Raw genomic sequence first — 24,500 nt, forward strand, 5'->3', positions numbered from 1 at the left:
TGATTATATTGACATAATACTTTAAAAAAATCAAAAAATTGTGCTGTGCAAATTATTATAATAATTTAGTTCAAAAAATTTATCTCACTCTTTCTGTTTTCAAATTGTTGCTGTTTCTTTTTTCATTTTGTTGGGTCTCAGTTTATTCAAGTTCTTGTCTTTTGAAATGTTAAGCAGTTTGTAATTGAAATGTGTTTGAATGGCTAATAAGCTCTTGCTATTTAGGGTAAACATTGTTTTATTCACCATGTAAAGTTTAGGATTCTGACCATTTTCATTGTGGTACAAGAAAAAGAATCTGTTGTGGCACTTTATTTGCGGCATTTATGAAAATGCTAGTATTGGCTGACCTATGATGACTTTTTCAAAACGCTGTCTTATGGTGTGAACTAAACGATATCGTTTCAACCTTTAATTGCGGAGACACTGTTACTTTACAATACCCTGTTACATATACATCTCTTTCAAAACGCTACTTCATGCTCCCTGGAATTGCTTCTCTCACGCGCTCTCTCTCTCTCTCTCTCTCTCTCTCTCTCTCTCTCTCTCTCTCTCTCTCTCTCTCTCTCTCTCTCTCTCTCTCTCTCTCTCTCTCTCTCTCTCTGTTCATTAGCATCAGAATTGCGTCTCAGTCAGTTCTGAATCAATCTGTCCTTCAATATTCAAAGCCTCTCGAGCTCAAAGAAGAGTCGATTTTGAAGACTAATAGAGTTCAGATCTGTGCTTCTCTCTATTCGATGTAGGGCTCTTAGATCTGGCTGAGTTTAATTTGGATTTGACTGCTTTGGATCTATATCTAGGGTTCATCTACTAGGTATGAGGTTCTGATTTGTATTGGGTTGTTTTCACTTGTAATCTGGTTTCATGTTGGATTTGATACTTTGATTAGTTTGTATTCTTTCAAGTTTGTTCAAATCATTTGCACTATTGTTTATGATTTCGATTTTAATTGATGTAGGGCTCTTAGATCCTGTGTTTGATTTGGATATAACTTATTTGGATTCCAGGGTTCTTGTTCTTGTTCGATTTGAGTGATTTCGATTTCAATTTCAATTTCAATTTCAATTTCATTTTCATTTTTGATTTGAGGTCAATGTTGGAGCCATTAGTTTTCTTTTAGTTTCCTGTAAAACTTGTATTGTTTGGTTATGCTGCATGATTTCTTTGGGAAAGATGACATAGAAGTTAGCTATGGAACTATTTGTGCTATGGATGCTCTGGTTGCTGTTTCATTTAACACATTAGTGTGAAGCAAGTGTATAATAAGTTAATTGTGCTGTTTCAGTTTCAGTGTGCATCATTTGGAACAATCTTTCTTTCTTTCATTTTTTTTTTTAAATAAACAATAAAAAAATAAAATGAGGTGATGTATTTGATTGCATAAATCTTGTAGTTTCATTATTAGATTTCATGAGCATTCAATGTGCATCCCCGTTTACTTATTTCTAGCATTTTAATTGTTGCTGTACATAACATCCTCTTCTGTTTTTTTGTGGTAGTTTGATATGTGTTCTATGTTATGCTTCTTTAGAGATTTTTTTTCTACTTTTGCATTGCATTGCATTGCATCCATGTTTCCTTTTGTTTGTACCCAATTATTTATTTATTTTTATTTTTTTGCACATTTGAATTTATTTTTTATGATGTATTACAAGAAATTATTAGGCTTTTATTGGGGTGTGTGTTTTACAATTGTTTAGCTGGTTCCACTTCATTTGGGTCCTTTTCTTCCCTTTTTAAATTTATTTATTTATTTTTGGTGAGCTTATTAAAGATTCTAGCCTTAAGTTAAAAATATGTGCAATGGTTATAGACAGTGGGATGTTTGGCTCAAAACAGGAAGCATCAAAGAAAGAGAGAGAAGGTGTGGGCCAGTTAAAAAAACTGGACTGAATATCCAGTTTACAGAGAGAAGCCCATCTCATTTAAAAAATGTCATATAATCACAATATACTAAGTATATTTTTTGTGTAACTTTTCAGTTATTTATTTTTTAATTTTTAGTCCTCTCCACCTAAGATAAGATAGCCATTACGTAGAACCATAGGATGGATAGCCGAAAGGAAAATACAACAATGTCACTCAGCTGTTCCATAAATTTTACCTGTTTGCTACTGATATAAATTTTCTATCTTGTAAATGAATGATTTATCACATCCATTATTGCCACAGTAGTAGCTGTAGCTATATTGTTTTCATGCCTATCAGTAAGTCTATGGAGATTTAGAAAATGTTAATGCATATACATAGTAATACATAGCAAGTCTATGGAGATTTAGCATTGTTTTCTATGATTTGTATTTGTTCATTTTTCATTTTGCTTCCTTACATTATCTTTCTTGACAAAGGAGTGGTATAATATTTCTTTACTTGCCTTGTTTTTTTTTCGTAATTTCTGATCTCTCTAGTCTGTTCCATGCTGGTTCATGAATCATGACTTCTGTATGTAGTCACTTTGTGCACACACAAACATACACTGCAGAGAACTAAAATAAATGTAGCCTTTTTGACATGCTATGCAAGAGGACATAGATTTTCCAACTATACAAGTTTATTGAAGTTGTGTTAATAAAATTAGTTGTTACCCTTTCCGTTGTTTCAAACTTGCGGGTTGATGGCTTCATTCAACTTACGGAAAGAAATGAGACTAGGCCAATCAACTTTGGCAATCTAGGTAAAAATTGGATTATTTTTATCATTAATGCTTAATCAGCCATGGAACATTTGGGCCACTTTTCAGGACTAATGCAACCTCAAATTAGTAGTAAAGATACTAGAGTCCTTTTAAGATTGTTTGACCTTTTATGTTACGATGTTAATACATTGTTTAAGTGAGATACACTATGCTTGACCCTAACAGCTTAAATGAGACTTAAAATCTTATGGTGCAGGAGAAAATTATGGGCCTATAAACGTGAGGTAAAACAGGGTGTTACCAGAAGATCAAGAAACTTAGAACTCAAGATAGCACATTAGATACAGGCCTAACTTGGAGATTGTAGGAATAAAAAATAAGCATGTTTGGATTATCCCTTGACCCAATTTTTTGAGTTGCTCATAACCAAAATTGAATTAATGATTTATGCGTAGGGGGGTTATCAAAGTTCCTAAAAATTTGTGTTTTCTCAGCTCTTCAATATGTAGATTATTTTTATTTCTTTGATTGTGTAGTAGTTGGTTTGATAGTTGAAAACCAAAATGTTAACCATGAGGTACTTCTTTCACATTAATCACTTCCTTTTCTATCCTTATCTTGTTTTTTTGAGTTTTGATTTGCTGTTTGGTGTGTTGTTGCTCTTAAGTTTTCTATCTTAATGATTTTTTTTCTAATAAAAGAGTGTTATTTTGTGCTGTTGTGAACTTCATTTCACTATGTTATTGCTGTTCTTTTCTACTTGTAATTTCATTTTTGTAGTTATTATTTCATTTTGTTGGTTGTTCTTATCTATTTCTGATTGGTTGGATGGTTAAATACCAAGATAGTCTGATAACCCTTGGTGCTGATGAAACTATTGCCATGTTACTATTGGAAACACAAAAGAAAACAAAACATAGGATGAAACGAGGGAAGATTCTTATATAAATTGGACCATTCACGATATTTAAATTGAACCCAACCCAGCCGAATATTTAATTCTCAGCTCAAACATATTTAAAATCAATAGTAATGTGAAATCAAATTAAGTTTTCTTAAGATGATCTTGCTTCATTAGACGTTACATGATCAAATGAAGATTAGTTTTCTTAATTTTGTTTTTAATAGTCATATTAGCTGAATGAGTTGATTAAGGTTATGGTACTCCTTAAACGATGATAGAGTCAAGGCTAGGGTTTATTTTTGGATTGCCCTTTTGTTTGATCAGTTATATATGGTCAGATTGCAAAAGCTTTTGATCTTTTTCGAATTGCCATTTACAGAAAACAGTTCTTTTCTTCAGACTAAATTAAACCAATGAAGTTTTCACTCTTAAGGAAAACACAAATCCATCACCGTTCTCCTCCTTTACTACTCTCCTTTTTAGAAGCTTCACGACCTAACAAATTCTTCATAACAAACGCTTTAACAAATTCTTCTTAACCTCCTAAAAAACCTTTAAATTCTATTGGTTGATATGTGCCCCCTGATGTCCAGCTTGTCTTCTCTAATAATTAATTAACCGTGACACTCTTTGAACTAAACTTACTCTTATAAGATGCCAACTCATCAATACATACATTTTGTTTGGACCTATCCTCTTATTCTTGATTGCCTTCTCAGCAATTCTGTGTGACAACAGGGTTATGATTTTCTTTCCTTTTCGCAGCTGCTTGGGTATATGGTTTCCTCTTTTCAGGTTTTAATTATTTGTTTGTAGATTTTTTTTTTCTTGAATTGTTTGTTTTGTATGCTTTGCCTAAGCTTACAATGCTTTGGTTGTCGTTTGCTTTGGCATATATCTTCAGTTTGTTAACTTTTGAGGCTTTTGGTTCTACTTATAACTCCTTTCAATTTTGTGTCAATTCATCTTGGAGAGTAAATTCATTATGCTCACGAGTTAGGACATGTATATGGTAAAAGACTTTAAAAACAATGCCCAATTAGTACATATTAATGTGTGTATATGGTAAAAGACTTATGTTTGATAATTCATTTGTTGATTGTATGTTCACTATGATGAGATGAAGAAAAAAATTAAACTCTGTATTGTATTTGATTTTGTATTGTTTTGTGTATTCTCTTTGAATATAGATTTAGAATCAGATCAATAACTTTTGTTTGGATATGATTTTGGTTCGTACATTGGTTGTTGTTACCCTTCTTTACCAAAGAGTCGTTCATTCATAAAGATACTTTCTGAATCCTATTGATGTGGCAAGTTCACACCAATGGTATTAATTCATCATGGCCAAAACCTTACCCCAATGACCACCAATTTTGAGGAAGGTTTCTTTATTCCACGCATTCAGGGGTGTGCCTTCAATAACAATCCAAACTCACATTGATAAAGAAAACTCTCTGTAACTCCAGTTATAGACCACATCAAATCATTTCTAGTCAGCCACTTCCCCCTTGGAGCATTGCCTGCTTATCTTTTCAGAGTTAATTTGAAGCAACACTTCAAAGCTTTTCTGATCTTCAAGGAATGACCTCTCCACCAAACCCCATCAAACGTTGAGATAGCATCAAGGGCTTCTACTGCACTTTGAAATCTTACAAACGCAAAAATAGAGTTGCTCTGCTTCCTTCTTTTTACTGCTATGAAAGCATCCACCACTCTTCCACATCTATTGAAGACTCTTCTCAGCCACCAGTTATAAATCTTCTCCAGCCGGTTGTTAATGAAAAGGGTAAAGCACTTTCCACAATCACTTCTCAGTTCCATAGTTGCATACCTTAAACTAGTGTTATCTCTTTCTATATTATTAATATGAAAATGCTATTTTAAATTACCTATTTATCCTTTGAATGCTATAATTTTGTAGAAAGAACTGATACACATTTGTTTTCTTTTGTTTTCTGAACCTTGTTTTTTTACGAGGAAATATGTCCTATCCATTTTATTTAAGCTAATATTATTTCTCTATGCTTTTTCGTAGATGACTTTTGTCCAAGGCTTGGTTTATTGCAGCCAGCTTATTATGTTGTTTATCTCTCTCCATTACTATATTTTTACTGGGTGCTTGGGCACAGTTTGGTGGAGAGGGTGATGGTTTGCTGTGTTGTGGAAGCAGTGGTCGTGCAATGGTGGAGACCCTTTTGGCTACTCAAGTATCTCTTCCTTGCTTTCATGGTGGTATAGCCTTCCATTCCCTTTCTATGTTGCAAAAAGCTAAGATTTTATTTTATTCTATGATGTGGGTCTTGGCTTTTCTGCTCTATTGTTGCTTATAGGGCTAATTTGGATAATTGGGTCTTTGTTGTCCTGCTCTTTTCTTTTGTAATGTTAAGGTTTTGTTTGTCCTCTCTTTCACATTACACAAATGTACTCTCTTTTGGTAGGTTTATTTGGGTGCCTGATTCGTCAACATTATTTTTCTTCTTTAATTGGTTCACTTTTTTTTTTGGAACCCTTATATAAGGGTAAATTACAAACACACCCCTTGAGGTTTGATAAAAATACAAATCACTCCCTCTAATTTTAGAAATTATATCTCACCCACTGAGGTTTCTAATTTTATAACAAATCGCCCATTTTATTAATAAATTATGAAGTCAATTAATAGTTTTTAATGATATTAGAAATATGTTTTAATTAATAATTTAGGTAATTTTATTATTATATAGGAAAATAGTTATGAATTTCATTTTTTTAGTTAATTCTGTTAAATAAAAATTCAAACAAGGGGGATATTTGTAATTTTCTAAATCATAGGGGCAATTTGTACTCTAAGCAAACCTTAGGGGGTGAATTTGTAATTTATCCTTTTTTTTTTCCTAATGTTTCTGAATTGTTGAACTCGCATAATGTGCTTCTTCATGATTGATTATATTAAATCTGGAACAAGCAAGGATTGGCCATATGTAATGAAATTTGCGAATTGAAAAGTAAGTGGAAAAATTTGCGAATTGAAAAGTAAGTGGAAAGAAGTATGGGTAATAAAGGTCATGGTGAGTTCTCGGTGTCGATTATCTAATGTTGATTGATGAAACTTATCTTAAAGATCTTACTATACATGTTCTTTATAGTAGTGATTTATGAATTAACTTTTGTCTCTTCATGATTTTGATGGTATTTATTGTTTTGTTCTAGATTTTCTTCAAAGGATTAATTTGCAACTTTTATTTATTTATTTTTTGGTGCAGGTCAAAAGGATAATTTTGTTCAGGGAAAGATCCGATTGTAGATGTAAGAGGAATTCGCAGCTTGTTTTTTGTAACAGGCCCAAAATTGAAATATTGTTAGAAATTATTTATTTATTTTTATTTTGGGTAAGTGCTTTTAAATATCCAAGTGTGCTGATTGGTAAATTTTAGAACTTAAATATGTTTTTATGAACATGTACAGTTTAATTTTTATACCAAATATCAAATTTGATGGTTTTATCAACTTTTATTTTTATTTTTATTTTTATTTTTTGCTATGCTATGCTTTGTGGTTTTGTTCAGATTGGAATGTGAATGGAATGTACATAAGCAACTCAACAGCACATTTTATATTAGTTGAATTACAGACTGCTTATATATATATATACACATATATTTACACATATATAATAAAAAAGGAAGAAAAGATGACGTTTATAGGATACGTCACCATATATATATATATATATGTCATGATGACATCATTCTAAATATGTTCTTCCAAAAAAATAAAGAAAGGAAAGATGGTGTTTTGAAGAAAAACGCTATCTCTTGTGATATAGATGTTGTTTGGTGCAGTTTATTGTAAATTAAAAGTTGATAATCAGAAAGCAGAAATTAAAAGCATTCATTCTCTAGTTTTTAAATAATTAGCTTTTATAAGTTTATTTAAGTTATTTTTGTCTAAAAAGTTGAAAGCAGAAGTTATGCCAAACAATCTGGCACAGATTTTCAAATTAAAATAAGTTATAATCACCCCTATAATCCACACCAAACACCCCCATGATGTCATTAGTCAACTTTGACAGAATTATCTTAACAGATGATATCTAAGTGCTCCTAGCTTTCTCCTAGCCGCCTTAAATCTATAGCGATGGTCGCGTCAGATACGTAAATCATAAATGCTGGTATAGCCTTTTGACGGCGCTTTTACAACTCATAGTGGCGTTTTTGAAACAACGGTAAAGCTAATTTTTCCTGCAGTGATAAACTGAGAGATAGAGAGATAATACATCACTGGTTTGAATCATGTTGTTATAAATGAGATTTGATCTCGAGACACCTCAGTCTGTAAAATGTTCTGTGCAACGTTCTGTCCTGTTGCTGCCTTCTGTGTGTGGAAAGTTTGCGTTGTTGTTTACCTATGAAGAAGTCATTGCTTTTGTTTTTATGTTTTTTGCTTACGTATGTTTTTCACATTGTTTCATAGTGGTATTAAGTTTGGTACGCATGCAGAGTGATCAATTTGTGGCCAAAATATTACAATGGTCAGTTTGTGGCCCAACATGTTATAACATTTCTTTGTCTCATTTCTTTTCTCTTGTCATTCTTGGCAATTAGATAACTAAGAGGTTGTTTGGAGTGTCCTAAATAAGTGTATTTTTTATCTTTTTGGACTAAAAAATTGAGGAGAAAAATATGGATGTTTGGGTTAACTTTTTGACTTTTTATGGAAAAATGTGTATTAAAAAATTGTAAAAATTGGTTTGTAGGGAAAAATTAAGATTGCAAGTCGTGCAGCCGTAATTGTTGACTTTTGGTGAATAGTGCTAACTTTTTAACTTTTTGAGTAACTTTTTAACTTTTTGGCTTTTCCTCAATATCCCAAACTTGGGCTAAATATTAATGCCAAAAAAAGAAAAAAGAAAAAAAAAAAAGACTGTTGGTTCACTGGTATCTTATGCATAGGTAAAGAAGACCCCAATCAATTTATTTATTTATCTATTTTTTAAAAGCAACTGTGCAAAAGCATGAAATAAAGAATTTGCCATATGAGAATAATTTATTAGGTGAACTTAACAGTTAAGTTACAATGAAGTTTTTATTCAATCAATTTAAAAATTATCTAGGTTTTGTTAGTTTTCAATTTGCTCTACTCAACTTAACAAGAAAACTCTCTGATGTTTTTGTTCAAAAGCCACTAAATGGGAAGCATTGTTAAAACTGAATGAATATGTTGTTGATTTCTAGAATTTACAATGCCTTTTTTCCTGTTATTCTTCTTCATGTGTTGGAGAGTTTCCGGATCCTTCATGTAGCTGTCAATTGTTGATTGTGAGTTTATATTTTAAACAAAATTATGTCATATGGTTGCATGGTTCAGTTAAAGTTGTTTTAGTAAATTTACTGTATATTTCAAATATATATATAGGGGTTTTTATTGATAAGTCCAATTTAGAAGTGTTTTAACCCAAGAAGTCCATGAAGGAATTTTTTAACCCATTTAATCCCATGTATGTATAGTTTTATTCCATAAAGTCCATTTTCTTGATTTACACTATTTTCTTGGACACTTATGCCCTTATATTTAATTTTGATACCCTTATAAATATTTTTTCAACGATTAGCAATTTAATGATATGAACATTTATATTTTAAAATTCACATTTATAGGAATGTAAATTGGCCCGTGGGCGGCTCGAAACCCGCCCGTGAGCCAGGGCGGGCCCGGCCCGTTGACAATGTGAATATTCACATTGACATGTTAAAATTCACATTAATAGGAGTGTAAAATTGGCCCCCGTCCCGTGGCGATGCGAAACCCACCCGCGGCCCATAGGCGGCCCGGGGCGGGCCCGGTTCGGCCCGTTGACAATGTGAATATTAACATTGACATGTTAACATTCAAATTGATAAGAGTATAAAATTGGGCCGCGGCCCATGGGCAGCCAAAAGCTCGCCCGCAGCCCGAGGCGGGCCCGGCCCGGCCCGGCCCGTTGACAATGTGAATATTCACATTGACATGTTAACATTCACATTGATAGGAGTGTAAAATTAGCCCGCGCCTCGTAACTGCCCAAAACCCGCCTACAGCCCGTGGCGGGCCCGGCCCGGCCTGTTGACAATGTGAATGTTCACATTGACATGTTAACATTCACATTGATGAGAGTATAAAACTAGATAGCAGCTCAGGGCGGGCCCGACTCGGCCCGGGCCGGCCCATTGACAATGTGAATATTCACAATGACATGTTAACATTCACATTAATAGGAGTGTAAAATTGGCCCCCGTCCCGTGGCGGCGCGAAACCCACCCGCCGCCCATGGACAGCCCGAGGCGGGCCCAGTCTGGCCCGTTGACAATGTGAATATTCACATTAACTTGTTAACATTCACATTGATAAGAGTATAAAATTGGCTCGCGGCCCATGGACGGCCAAAAGATCGCCCGTTGCCCGGGGCGGGCCCGGCCCGGCCCGGCCCGTGACAATGTGAATATTCACATTGACATGTTAACATTCACATTGATAAGAGTGTAAAATTGGCCCACAGCCCGTGGGCGGCCCGAAACCCGACCGTAGCCCGAGGCGGGCTTGGCCCGACCCGTGACAATGTGAATATTCACATTGACATATTAACATGCACATTGATAGGAGTGTAAAATTAGCCCGCGCCCCGTGGTTGCCCGAAACCCGTCCACGGCCCATGGGCGGCCTGGGACTGGCCCGGCCCGGCCTGTTGACAATGTGAATATTCACATTGACATGTTAACATTCACATTGATAAGAGTGTACAATTGGCCCGTGACCCGTGGGCAGCCTGTAGCCCGACCTCGGGCCAGGGCGGGCCCGACCCGTTGGTAATGTGAATATTCACATTGACATGTTAACATTCACATTGATAGGAGTGTAAAATTGGCCCGCAGTTCGTGGGCGGCCCGAAGCCTAATCGCAGCCCGAGGCAGGCTTGGCCCGACCCGTGACAATGTGAATATTCACATTGACATGTTAACATTAACATTGATAGGAGTGTAAAACTTGTCCGCTGCCCGAAACTCGCCCGCGGCCCGGGGTAGGCCCGGACCCAAACCCGGGCCACCCCGGGCCGCCCATGGGACGCGAGTCAATTTTACACTCTTATCAATGTGAATGTTAACATGTCAATGTGAATATTCACATTGTCAACAGGCCGAGCCGGGCCCGCCTCGGGCTGCCTACGGGCCATGGGCGTGTTTCGGGCAGTCACGGGACACGGGCTAATGTTACACTCTTATCAATGTGAATGTTAACATGTCAATGTGAATATTCACGTTGTCAACGGGCGGGCTCGCGTCGGCCCGGGGCCGGGTTTCGGGTTGTCCACGGGTCACGGGCTAATTTTACACTCTTATCAATGTTAATGTTAATATGTCAATGTGAATATTCACATTGTCAACGAGCCGAGTCGGGCCGGGCCCGCCTTGGTCAGCGGGCGAGCTTCGAGCCGCCCACGGGCCACGGGCCAATTTTATACTTCTATCAATGTGAATGTTAATATGTCAATGTGAATATTCGCATTGTCAACGGGCCGGACCGGGCTCACCCCGGGCCGCCCATGGGACGCAAGTCAATTTTACACTCTTATCAATGTGAATGTTAATATGTCAATGTGAATATTCACATTATCAACAGGCCGGGTCGAGCCCGCCCCGAGCCGCCCACGGGCGTGGGCTAGTTTCGGGCAGCCACGGGGCGCGAGCTAATTTTATACTCTTATCAATGTGAATATTAACATGTCAATGTGAATATTTACATTATCAATGGATCGGGCCGGGCCCGCCCAGGGCAGCCCACGAGCCGCAGGCGGGTTTCGGGCAGGCCGCGGGCTAATTTTACACTCCTATCAATGTGAATGTTAACATGTCAATGTGAATATTCACATTGTCAACGGGCCGGGCCGGGCCCACCCCGACATGGGCCCGGGCCCGGGCTTCGGGCTGCCCACGGGTCATGGGCCAATTTTACACTCTTGTCAATGTTAATGTTAATATGTCAATGTGAATATTCATATTGTGAACGGGCCGGCCCGGGCCCGCCCCCGGCGACGGGCTGGTTTCGGGCCGCCCACGAGCCGCAGGCCAATTTTACACTCCTATCAATGTGAATGTTAACTTGTCAATGTGAATATTCATATTATCAACGGGCCGGGTCGGGCCTATTTTTTGACTTGTGGGCCAGCCCGGCCCGACTCGAATTTTTTCGGACACCCACGAGGATCGACATGAGCCGGGCCCCTACACATTGACGATATAAACATTTATATTGACGGTGTGAACATTCACATTAAGGGTATTTTGGTAATTATGTCACCCATAGGACTTATTGAAACATAAGAAAATAATGTGAACTAAATGGAATATAAGTAGATGAAAAGGGTATTTTGGTCTTCTTATCTCAAATTGGACCTAATGGAATAGTCAAAAAGAATATGGGTTGAATGGAATAAAGCTCCTAGAAAGTGGATTTATCAAAAAAACTCCCATATATATATGTATATATTTATCGTCTTTTCATTCTTAAGATTTTTAAGAAAATAATATCCACACATAATTTTTATACAAAATTTAAAACAAATGATGTGATAATGGTTTTTTTACAATTATGAATCAAAGTGATAGACATTGACTTCTAATGAATGGCTATAAATGAGATACATTATTCTATATAAATTTTTAGAAAAATTATAAATAATTTTTTTTTGATTTTTTAACAAAATAAATTAAATTTTTAATTTTGTCAATTTAAACCATAATCTTTTGATTTTTTTAAATCTAAATTATCATCTTCTTTCCATTAAGTGAAACCGACAGAATAAGGATATTTTAGTTATTAAACTAAATTTAGGCGTGTATAAAATGTGTAAAATATCATTTTTGTTAAATTAATGACTAACGCTCTATTTGGTTGAGGGAGAATTTAGAAAGAAAAAGGGAAAAAGTATGTGAAATTAGGTAAAATATAGGTATATTTTATTCATATTTCACCTATATTTTCCCTTTTCCTTTCCAAATCTCCCAACCAAACACAACGTAAATGTATTTGTTTCCCGTTAGTTTTACTTTGACAAAAATATATAGATGGTTTAAATTGAAAACAAATCAAAAGTTTAGAATTTAAATTAACAAATTTTAAAACTTAGGGATTATTTTGTTATAAGGATCAATTTTTTTTTTCTCTCTCTCTCTCTCTCTTTTGTTTTGTTTTGTTTTTTTGTTGTAATTTTTTAAAATTTTTGGAAAAATTATATATAAAAAAACTCTAGGGTTTGATTGTAACAAAATAAATCCTAAATTTTTAATTTTGTTAATTTAAACCTAAATCTTTTATTTATTTATTTTCAATCTAAACCATTTGCCTATTTTCATTAACTAAAATCGATAGAAGATAGATATTTTAGCCATTAAATCCAATGAAAAAGAATATTTTAAAAAGAGTGGTACTATTAGCACCCCATAAATTATTTTGAACCCCCTATTTCTTTGGACCCTCACTTATAAATTTTGAAACCCTTAAAATTTCTTTTCTTCCCCCCAAATAATGCCTAAATTATCCTTAAATATTCCACAGATTGAATGCACACCCCCCAAAAACCTTCATTCCAAAAAACCCTAACAAAATCCACTAAGAAGAAGAAGAGTCTCATCATTTTCAAAATCTATGAAGAAGAAGAAGAAGAAGAATACTGTCTCCGCCGATTTAACTAACTTCGCATCTGATATTTTTCATTGTTCTCAAATCCAAACTCTTGATTTGAGCCACAATAATCTTTCAAGGGATGTTCCAATACAAAACTTGTCTATGGTTGTCACCAACCTTACTTATCTTAACCTATCATACAATCACTTCTTGAAAATTAAAATCTCCGATTCCCAGTTCTTAAAGCAGTTCAATCCTTCAAGTTTTCTTCATTTTGAACTCATCCCAAATCACAAAAAGTTCAAAATCAATGTTCAGCTATCGGTTCCTGAACAAATAAATAATGTTCGGGCCTGTGTTCCCGAATTTCAGTCATATATTCGAGAGTTTAGTTCCTAAAAAATGATGAACAATATTTTATAATTTTTATCATTTTTTTCAAGAAACTTACCCTTACAAAACCAATCTCCTCTGAGCTAAGAACAACATCAAAGTTATGAACTTCCTCTACATTTTTATTGTTGTACTCCTCTCATCTTATGGAATTGTGATTGCCAAAAAAATTTTCACTCATTGTCATAGCCAGAAAAGCGTAAGTAATATTGCCGCTGTTACTGCCAGAATATTGCCGCCAAATGATTTTCAAGGTTTTGAGGGTGGATAGGTTTTGAAGGTGGAATTTGGGAAAGATAGATCGGTGGTGATGGAGGTGGGTACTCTTATAAATCCTAATTCATGATGTAGTGGGTGTGTAGGTTTAATTGTGGGATGAGGTGTTCTAAAATTAATGATGTCCTTTGTAGTAATTTTATTTGAAGTTATTATTATAATAAAAAAAGCTAAAAGTTGGGGGGTCCAAAATAATTTATGGGGTGCTAATAGCATCACTCTTTAAAAATTTAAGGTATAGGAAATTCTACTAATTTATCTTTTTACATCCTTCATTTGAGAAACAATTTTTTTCTTTTTATTTTTCTTTTTTTTTCCAATTTTACCCACATGTGAAATTACCTTTAAGGACAAAAGATAAAAATTAAATAGATTTGATTATCTTTTTACACCCATTACATTTCAATCCCTATTTATTTTCTTCATTTCTCATTTGTTCTTCTCTACTGTGCATTACTTTCAAAAAGTGGTAATCATAGTATTTTTTTTATCATAAAAAAAGCAATGGACGAATAAATGGTGATGAAAGATCAGCAAAAAAAGTAAAATAGTAAGGTTTATTTATTTATTTATTTTTTATGTTTTTGTTTCATTTTTGAAGAGGGTGGTTCAACTTTTGTTCAGTGTACCAAAACCGAACAAAATCAAATAGTCCGGAATCATGCTCCTGAACCAAAAAATACATATTTGGTAACTCACTGCCGAACTAAAAATACCTGTTCAGTAACCTACTGTTGAATAAAAAGTACATGTCCAGTAACTCAATGCTAAATATTTCCAATTTCATTTTTCTAACATTTTTTTGTTTTTGTTTTGAAGGATTATGCTTCTATTTATTGTAATACGACTACAGTTATAAATTTATTATAGAAGAGATTTGTTAGATTTACTGCTTTTTGGTCATCCAGTGCCTCCGAAAGCAAGTAATTAGATTCGTTTTCATCATCTGTGTGCTAATAGATAGGAGAAAGCATAAACTACCCGTATTAATCAATTTCATATGCTTGTCATCCTTGATGCAGTAACTACTGAAACTATCAATATAGATGGATTGTGATAATATCTCAGTGTGTTTTTATAGATGTTTCTATTGATAAATTTAAAGATATTTGTATTGACAAATTTTATGAATGTTTGTACACTTCATGTTTTTATGGATGCTTGATGTTTTAAGAAAAGTGAATTTGTAAACATGTGACAATTGAGGACTGGACAAATCTAGTTTGTTCGGTAACATGACACCAGAATAATTCAAATTGTTAGGTAATATATAACCAAACAGGCCCCTCATAAATTTAGAAAAATAAATAAATATTGTTTTAAGAAAAGTGAATTTATAAACGTGCTACAATAGATGACTAGACAAATATAGTTTGTTTGATGACATAACCCTGAAGTAATTTAAAATAAATAGGTGCAATGAGAAAAAGTTGTAGAAAATTTGAAAAGGGTTTAATTTAGTATTAATTTTGATATTATAAAGGGTGTAATGAGAATTTCAATTATTTTTTAAAATATAATAAGAAAACAGGTATAAAAAGGTAAAATTATAGTGCAAGTAGAATTTCCCTCAATGTATATCTACATTAAATTTAATAACTAAAATATTCTTTTTCTGTTGATTTTACTTAACAAAATATGCAAATAGTTTAGATTGAAAATAAATCAAAAAAATAGAGTTTAAATTATCAAAATTAAAAACTCAAGTTTTATTTTATTAGAAGATTCAAACCTTGGATTTTTTTAATTTAATTTTATTTTATAATTGTCCCAATTTTTTATATACAAAATTTATTTGTAAAGATTTACTCAATTTTTTATCATCCAAAATCAAAGTGTGGAACTTATCTCAACCTGTGATCGTTAGGGTTCTATTTTTCTTGTTCTAATTTTGCTGAGAGTTCACTTAAGAATTAGCTATTTTAGTTGATTTTTTAAATATATATATATATTTTTTATAATATTTTTTTTGACTATTGTAGCCATTCCCCAATTAGATTTTAGATCTACTTTGTTGAGTGAGGAAATCTTGTTTCACTTTTTCAAGTATTGTTGAGCTTGTGAAGGAAAGGGCAAAAAAAATAAAAAAAAAAATAAAAAAAAAAATAAAATTAATTTATATAAATCTGAGAGTTTTATCTGAAATGTTTTCAATTATTTCCCCTAATTGTTTTGCGTGTACAAGTTTTGTACATGAACTTTATATAGTGTGTGTTGGGAAATTATAGAATGTTTCCGGAGTATCACGTATCCGTACTCCTTAAGCAATCATCATTTTATATATTCTCTCATATTCTCCAATCACCCAACACAATACCCCATCTATCCATCTTTTTTACCAATTATAATATTATAGAATACTACGTGTCTATATTTCAAGATTACTGAATAATTACCCGTATTTATGACGCTACTACTTGAGAATTTTTCATAATATACAAAACACTTGAAATTGTAATTAAATTTAATTCTTTTTTTCCATATCAAGAAATGCTCCTTACATATAAAAAATAAATAAAAATGAACTTTTCTTCAAAATATACTTACTCTTTTATGTATCGTTTTAGATTTGTTTAGGAACTTCTAAAGAAGTCATATATATTTTTTTATACTAATTTTTAAAAATTATGTTAACATTTTTTGTTTTTCCGGTCCATCTTGTATAGATGATTCTTAAAAGTAATTTTGTTTTGAAAAATTTCAAAAAAGAAAAAAACAAAAGGCCAATATTTTTTGCTTATTTTTGTCTTTTGAATGTTTTTTTAAAAAAATAATTTTCTGATTCATCTTGTCAAGTAGAATCTAAAAGCTTATATTTTTTTTAAGTTCACTAAAAACAAAAATAAGCTAATAAAAAAGTCACCAAAAAAATAAAGCCTAAAGCACAGAAATTTGAAAAGATTGCTTGTTGAAATTTGGAAAAAATGCAGTAAATCTAATAGTTTTGACATAATTACACTGACCTCCTTTTAGTAAGGTTAAAGAGCTCATAACTAAAGCAAATAGTATGAAGACATAAAGATATACAATGTAAAATATACATTTTAATACAAAAGAGATGACACTATCATTTTTTTATTGATACGACTAACTAATTTCTAATAAAAAGAGAGTCAAGTATTATATGAATTAAAAATCTTAATGGAACTCAATGTAATCACTATACATGCGAGGTTTTTTTATATTTTCTTCCAACTTTAAAAAGTAAATGTAATTTACCCAAAAAAAAATAGCATAGGATGACTTCAAATCAACAAAATGGACATCATGCGGGGTGCATCACAAGTCCGAAGTCAAAAGACAAAAATTAGAGCCTGTAACTGGTTTTTTTTTTTTTTAAAAAATATAATTTATATATAATATTATAATGAAACTTACTAAATTACAATCTTAATAAATAAAATTAAATATAATACATAATTACTACAAAGAAATTATCAAAATGAAAGAGAGAAATAATAACGAATACACTAGGCATAGAAACACACCGGATAAGCTCGTCTCCATATCTCATCTTTCAATCCCTTTCCATACTCTTCTTGTAGGTTTCAATCCGAACAGTCTATGTCGTAGGCCCCACAATAAAGGTCATCCATGCAACAAATCAATTTTATCAGAAAATTGTGAATATAAAAATAAATTGTATTTTGTTTTATAAAATGAATTGTAAATATAATTAAATTTAAACTATTTATTTTATAAAACAAAATGCGATTTACTTCTATGTTTATAGTTGTCCAATGAAACTAATGTTTTTGCATAAATGACCTTCATTGTGGGGCCTACGAGATAGATGGTTTGAATCATCAGTGCGGGTCCGAATTAAAATCCGTAAAAAGAGTATACAGAGGCATGAAGAGGTGAGATATGGAAGGGCGCTTATCCCATAAACACACAAGCAAGTGGGAAGACTTATCATTACTCATAAATTATTAAACATTGATTTTAGGATAAATTATGTTGACCTCCTTGAGATTTAGAAAAAAATACAATAAGTCTTACAATTTTGATATAATTACACCGACCTTTATTTTAGTAAACTTAAAATAACTGAAACTAATACAGATGATACTATGTACTTTAGTATAAAATGAATCAATATTACTTTTTTATCTATATATCTAACAAATTATTGATGAAAATGGAGTAAAGTGTTATATAATTTAAAACCTTAAGGGAGCCTAATGTAATTATGCAAAACTTGTGGGGTATACTGTAATTTCTCTAAACCTCATGAGAAATTTATATAATTTATTTTTATTTTTAATACAGAACATGAAATTTGATAATTTATATAAGGATTTTCGGTCTATAAGTCCAATTTTATTTGTTTATTTATTTTTGTCTAAAAGTCCACACGTTTTCCATTATGTCCATAAGGACATCTTTCAGCAAAATGACCAAACTATCCATTCACTCGTCGAAGATGCTTCTATAAGGATTTCCAATCCACTTCTTCTTCTTCTTCTTCTTTTCTCTCTCTCTCTCCTATATATATATATATACATCTTTTTGAACAATCTCTCTCTATTTGTCTCCACTTTTTTTCCCCTTCTCTTCCACTCTTACCACTGCACTTACATATTCTATCTCTCACTCTCTCTCTCTACTGATCAGCTCATTAGTTAAGGTTTCTATGATGTCTTGGGTCTCGGATCTGACTTGAGCGTGCCTTTCGGACTTAACGTTTCTCTTTTTTTGAAAACTAGAGTGTTTGTGTTACATCGGTGTTTGAGAACCGAACCTGGTTTGAGCTTTTAGATGTTTGTACGATTTTAACATTTTTGAGTTTCGGGGGTAAGAACGAAATCGGGGAGTGTAGAAACACCTTAAGAATATTTTTGGCAACACAGGTGTTCCTGCATGTGCAACCAGAAGGGCTTGTATTCAGTAGACTTTGAGGTGTCTGGGTAGAGGTGCCACACATGTGGTTAGGAGCATCGCACGCACGGGAGGGGCAGCCGCATATGCAACTAGGGACAACCACACGTGCGGGGTTTTGCATTTTGCCTCAAATTTCGGGCTTCTCTCCCCTTTTGGCTAATTCCTTACATTTCCCCTCCATTTCTTTTGATCTCTCTCTCTATCTCTCTATCTAACTCTTATTCTCTCCTTATTCTCTTTAAAAACACCACCAAAACTCACATTTTGTTCAATCCATCAAAATCTATTGAGTTTTTATACTAGTTCCTTATACCAAAATGATGAGCATTTCGAGAGCTACATTTTGACCAGTGGAGATCAATTTCTAGCGAAATTGATTTGTGAACTTTTTCTCCTCTTTTCTCCTTGAGGTAAGGATTTCTCTAATTTTTCTTGATGTAGTTGTTGTACATGGATATGTAGTACTTTATATTGCATAAAAAAAAGAGAGAAGAGATTTGATAAATAATTAGGGTTTTAGGTTGATGGGTTAAACATTGTGATTTCCTTGCTTAATATTGGAGATTGATGTTGATTTCTAATTAACAATTTCATGAGATGGAATAGAGTTATTGTTGTGTAAGTGAGAAATTGATTGTTAACACTAATTCATTGAACATACCATTGATGAAAGTAAATAAATAGATAAATAGGATTAGTTAATTTAAGTTATGATTATTGAAAGTTAGAAACAAGAGGAAATGTTGTCTAAGTGTTGAGTTGTATGTTGTCATGGTAGTTTGGGAAGATAATAGATAAATGAAAATCAAGGAAGTTGGAATATAGAAATCAAGTGTTGGTTGTACATGTGTAGACACCCCATTTTTGACCACCCTTAAAGACTTGGATGCCTCAGGTTGATTACTCGATGATGAAATACTACGCTGTACAATTGTTCAAATTCCTCAGCAAAAGGGCTTCGGTTTTCCAACTCCAGAGCTTGGAACCTTGCACATCTTTTGAGCCAAAACCTAATTTTTCTAAACCTGACTACCTAGAGGCTTGTTGGCCATCAGGTGGCTGGCAGGCCAAAAAATGGTGGCCGGCCGCCCCCTACCTGGCCGGCCAGCCAGCCAGGTTTCCTAGTAGAACAAATATTTGTTGCCAGCTGTCCCCCAATGTGCATGCACTGCACCAGCTGGCTCAATACAGATATTTTCGAGATAGCAACCAGTTTTTCTATATATACTTGACCATACCCTATGTTTTTAGGTTAGAAAAAATTACGAAAGCTCAAATTCTTGAAAATCTCTCTCTCTCTCGCAACCTATATACACCACACCAACACTTTCAAAACCAAAGATTTGAGGCTACTTGTTGAGATTCTTGAGTTAAAATTTTAGCTCTCGAGGATGATCACTTGTGGGTTTGTGAATCAAAGAGTTACTCCTCTTTAAGAGGTATAACTTTGGCCATCCTTACACTACTTTTTCCCTCTCTTTTCTTGCAGTTTTTATGCTATTTTTGGACTGTTTTTATGGGCTGAAACTTGTGACTTAAGGCTACCAAAAGTGAAGGGGTTGACCACCCTTCTTTGAACCTTGTTTTCTAAGCTTTTGTCCTTGTGTTTCCTACTCCTTTCTCAACTTTTGGTCATTGATTTTCAGATTTTTAAAGGGATAAACTATGTGGTTTTGAGGTCCAAAAAGTGGAGGGGTTAGTCGTCCTTCTTTAGGCTTGCTTAGTAGCTTCAATTCTCTACCATTTTACTTATTTTTTTGCTAGCGTTTTCAACTCAATTCCAGCATTGTTTTTACTCATTTTAGGGCTGTTTTAGGGTGTTTATTTCATTTATGCTTTGCATAGTATGCTTGTAGTGTTTTAGTCCTCATAGGTTTGGTGGTTTAGGCTTTAGACGCTAACCTATTTGAGTTGATAGCTTTTATTTTCATAGCTTTCATACTTATGTTTACACTTGTGATAATCATATCTGCACCCTCTCTCATTTCTTGGTTTTCTTTGTTTGAGAGTCCTTTCAAACGAGTGTTGTTTAAGGCATGCGAAAGAGACCCTTCCATGCTTAATGGTTTAATCTCTTCGGAGGTTCATTACCAAGGCATTACATCTCTCTCATGCCAAAAACAACTTCTTATTTGACACTTCTCTTCATTAGTGGACATAACTCTCATTTTTGGACTAAAATGATTAAAGAATGGAAAGGTAATTAAAAGAAGCTAATAAAATTGAACTAAAATGATAACAAGATAATTTGGTTTGGGTTCAATCGAACGTTAATTGAACCTATTGCGTCTCGAGTCATTACATACTCATTAGTGATGTTAATGACTCGAGAAGCAATGTCTACCACTTCCCTGGCGAGCTAACTCCATGCTAGGGAGGAGGTTTCATTGGTCTTTTATTTTCATTCATTGAGCTTTTGTCTCATCGATCCATAAATCATCATGCAACAACCTTGCAATCATTGATGATTTGTGGTCCGATTCTACTTCTCCCTTGATCAATTTCACGATAGGGAGAGGCAGAGAGGATAAACATCCCTTGGAAATGCTCTGTTTTTGCTCTGTTTCCATTTTGTTACAGTAGGGCAGTACCAAAAATAGTGGCCGGCCTACCACTTTCCTTGGCCGGCCTACCACATCATTTTGACTAAGCAATGCCATTTTTATGGCAGAACAGAGCAGAAGTTGGGGCAAAAATCAGATTTATTTTCTGACTGCGAACAGAACAGTTCAGATAACAAAACAGAGGCATTTTCGGGCGACGTTCTTGGTTGTGTGCGTGATTCTTTGACTCCCGTTCGAATTAATTAGCTTAATTGCTCTTAGATTAATTAGCATGTTGTAATTAATTAGCTAATTCCTTCGAATTTGTAATAGTTAGTTACTTAAATTAATTGAATTTCGTGTTGAAGCTAATTAGTTAGTTTAAGCCTAATTTGTAATTCATTAGTTAGTGCAGTTAATTCATTAATTTGGTGTTGTAATAATTAGCCTAAGTAGGACATTCATTCGAACTCTCTTACGCGAGGGCAAGTATGTAATAATGTGTGTATGACTCCTAACCCCCATTTATTTCTTCATTTTATTTACTTGCTTATAATGGATTGCATGTAGCATCATATTTTTCTTTGCATTTTCCATGATTTGCATCCATTCGTTTTACATGCATAAGGGTTCGACTCATCATACTAAACAATGTCAATGTCAAAATTCCTTACTCGAATATGTGCTTTATTGCATGTCTTGAATCGACTCACATGTATTTTCTTTCTTTTTGGCTTGCCTCAGCTACTTGGGGTAAGTATTTTTGTTTTAGCATATTGCACGCATGCGATTGTTGCCATGTTAAGCATGATTACCATGACGCTAAGTGCTTTGTTTATATACCTGTGTGAATGTCGGTGGATGAAGGTTTTTTCGCTTAAATTGGGATGATTTGATTAATGTACATATGAGATCACTTTTTCAAGTGGTACATATTCAAAACACTTTTCAAAACAAATATGAAATCAAAGCATTCCAACTTTTGTGAATTAGTCTATACTTATATGCACCACATAGTAAAGATATCATAATAATCGAAATAAGAGCATATAATGTAGATAAGAATCATATCATGATTAGTAAAGGCCGATCTTTGATCGGGTGAGTGGGGTGCTCAATTTATGATCTTCCTCTCTCATACCTAAGTTCTCGAGCCGAGACACTTTGGTGATGACTGACTAATGGCCTATGGCATGAGTCACGGGTTTCCTAAATTTCCCAAAAATATTTAGGTAGCAACTCTGAAATTTGGCAATGCAGTCCATTTTTGGTATCTTTGATTCAAAATCGATTTTCTAAAATGAATTGCCGAATTTGGACTCTTTTGTGTTTATCCATTTCACATTGCACCTGTGAAACCAGATTCAGAACCACGGGAGTCCGAACTATAGGGCTGTCATATTTGTAGAGACTAAACCCTTTCGAGGAGCACGAAAAGCAAGCTATAGTTTCTGGCGACTTTGCTGGGGACTTGGAGAACTTGAATTGAATTTCATGATGTAAATTTTTATTTATACTTATATGTTCTTTGCATTGTATTTGCATTGTTACTTTAAGTCACTGTGTTTTTCATCTGCTATTCTTAGACGGTTTGCCGGAGGCTTGCCCAAAAGCTTTCCAAAAGACTGACCGGTCGTGGGCTTTGCCATATTGGAAACATAACCCTTGGATCTGGATTATCGCTATACCATTTGATCTTCCTTTCACTTCTCAATGTTAGGTGTGAGAGGTATATTAGGTAATCTTGCTGAGGTACCCTTTCGACCATTCGGCCTAGCTACATATAGTAAAGATATAGTGATTGTTCCAACTTAGGACAGGATGCTCACCTTTATACAGGATTTTGTGAAACTACTTGCTTAAAGTAGTAAAATCCTAGATCATGACAAAATCTAGGACAAGGTAACCTTACCCCCCTCATAGGGGTGTTTTGGCTCTTTTTACCTGGTATGTGCTTTACAGTGAAACTGTACAAGAATGCACCGTATCAGTGGTACAAAAGTTGATATCAGTTTTGGGGGTAGAGTTCAGTGGGAAATACAATGCTTCAGCTATGATTATGTCCATTGTGAATTGGGTTGAATTGCTGTCCGATTTTGATTATTGTTTTCCTTTTCCTTTTTCTTTCTTTCTTTTGCTAGGTAGTTTGCAATCATAGCTTCAGACAGACTTGATATCTCCCAAGTTTTGTGGACTCGCTCTAGCAGACTTTGCAAAACCCAAGACCTTGTTAGTGGTCAGCCAGTGTTAGTCTCGTCCCCACTAGTTATGCAACGTAGAAGAAACAAGCTATCACGACCCAAACCCGCTCCTAAGGTTTAGCGTCATAACTAGCCAGTAATCTTTAGATTACCAAAGGCCTCTAAACAAAATTACAAAATATAAGGGGCTGCGGAAGCAAATATAAAACTTACATAGTCCATCGAGCTGTGTTGACATACATGGGACAATAATTTTAAGCTTTATAAACATACTTGTGACGTCACAAAAAGACATTAGTCATACATCATTCCCATAGACAGATGAAACAAAAGTGAGACTTAGCCCAATGTATGATACCAAAAAAAAAAAAAAAGTCTTAAAAGCTTAGACCACAAAAACTTGACTTCTCAAAGGGAACCTTCTCGGGAGGCATAGTGGTTGGCTGACCCAACTCTCCAGGCAACAGCTTAGGCCTGGTCACGCGCTTGCTCACCTACATACATAATATAAATAGTGAGCGAAATCCCAGTGAATAATAACTAAGTAAAGGGTTAAATAAATGATATCCCATAACTAATTCAGTAAACAGAAACAGATACATATACATGTTCTTGTTCGAGTCATAAACTAAAATCAGAGTTCATGCTTAATCTTACATAGTACATCTGTTAGCGCTAACAGATCATATACAGAGCATCAAGGGTCATACTTGTCAGTTCAATATAGGAACCTCCGGCCGGGTACGAATAACTTGTCAGTTCCATAAAGGAACCTCCGAACCGGGAACAAATAACTTGTCAGTTCCATAAAGGAACCTCCGGACCGAGAACAGATAACTTACTTGAGCCACGAAATTGTTGCCACGAATACTTGTCTGAAATTGGACAATCATTCATTGTACAGAATATATAACATGTTATAAACAGATCTTATTTCATACATAGAAAATAAATAGAGTTGAACATAGCTTTACTAAGTTATTACTCATAGATGGCTCCAAAACCAGACAGGTAGAGTAGGCAAA

General features: G+C 34.2%; 1 long non-coding RNA gene across 2 annotated transcripts; it reads left to right on the forward strand.

The window, feature by feature from the left end:
* The first annotated feature begins 2,609 nt into the window (after positions 1–2,609).
* Positions 2,610–7,028, forward strand: LOC145822658 (uncharacterized). Of its 2 annotated transcripts, XR_014364278.1 has the most exons (4): positions 2,610–2,674; positions 5,009–5,328; positions 5,578–5,774; positions 6,785–7,028. It is a non-coding gene; the product is annotated as an uncharacterized LOC145822658 (long non-coding RNA). The 2 variants fall into 2 exon arrangements; XR_014364277.1 differs by lacking the exon at positions 2,610–2,674 and having other exon boundaries at positions 3,686–5,328.
* The last annotated feature ends 17,472 nt before the right edge of the window (positions 7,029–24,500 follow it).

This window comes from Camellia sinensis, chromosome 3 (genome assembly GCF_055761805.1).
Source record: "Camellia sinensis isolate YWXY chromosome 3, ASM5576180v1, whole genome shotgun sequence".
NCBI classification, from domain to species: domain Eukaryota; kingdom Viridiplantae; phylum Streptophyta; class Magnoliopsida; order Ericales; family Theaceae; genus Camellia; species Camellia sinensis.